The following is a 1,241-nucleotide window of genomic DNA, read 5'->3' on the forward strand; positions in this document are numbered from 1 at the left end:
CTATGGTCTTAGGGAACAGCTAGTTCAACTGGCATAACATAATGTATAAAGAAAATGGTCTACATCCTACTTTTGTGAGCAGCATCTGGAGTCTTAAAAGTTTGTGAGTGGCTATCTAATATACAAACATACACAGCAGCAGCATACTGTGTAATATCATTGGTTTAAGTCTTTCTGCCTCTAACAATGCAACTGCAAACTTGAACAATGTACTCATATTTTCTAAGCCTCAGTTTTTTCATATGTAATATAGTGATAAATATATCCTTATTTTTTTACTTAAAATATCTATATGTGCACATATCACCTAGCACACTGACTTTCAGTAGTTCCAAAGTACATAAAGCATATGGTTGTTTGTTGTTGTTAGTCGCTGTTGAGATAATTCAGACTCATGGTGACCCCCACGTGTTACAGAGTAGAACTGCTTCATAGAGTTGCCTTGGTTGTAATCTTAACTTTAAAATACAACAATTTATTATACATTTTCTGAAGTATCTCTCAAAGATTCCATCATAAATTCAACAAATTGATATCAGGCATCTACTGTGTCCTGGGACAATCAGTCAATGACAATGGTACTGTGCTACATTTGCATTTGAACGTGTTAAGTTTGAGGTATTGTGGGTCAAAGTGAAGAAGTCCTGAAGGCAATTGGATATAAAAGTCTGGAGTTCAGAGTTAAAGAAACATATCCAGAAGTCTGCTTTCTCAGGAGTGACTGAATCCAAACAGCAGACTAAGTCAACCAGTAAGAATGCATGCAAGAAGAAACATGGAACAAGGAGTTTTAAAGAGGGCGAGTAGAAAGTATTAAGAGAGAGAAAGTGATTGATATTACGAATACTGCAGAGTTGTAAAGCAACTGTCAGAGTATCTATCATTTAGCACAAGCATTTTTGATGGAATGGTAGAGGCAAAAGCTATAGTGCATAAAAGTGTTAAGGCTTAACACGACCATTATCCAACTCTCACAGAATCCACTTTTTCAGCAGACAGCAGGGTAGATATTATAAGAAATTAAAATAGTGCATTCAATAGCCTCTGTTGTGAAGTATCATCTGTTTACATTTTCACTCATTTTTAAATTGGGTTTTCATGACATAGTGGAAATTTGAGAGTAAGGACTTCTGAAAATCTGCTTCTCCATAAAAGGATGGAAACACTGGCAAAAATTGTCAAAGCTAACTTTTTCAGAACTCTGTAAATTAACCAAAAGAGCATTTATTCAAGAAAAATGG

This window comes from Trichechus manatus, unplaced genomic scaffold (genome assembly GCF_000243295.1).
Source record: "Trichechus manatus latirostris isolate Lorelei unplaced genomic scaffold, TriManLat1.0 scaffold00037, whole genome shotgun sequence".
NCBI lineage: Eukaryota > Metazoa > Chordata > Mammalia > Sirenia > Trichechidae > Trichechus > Trichechus manatus.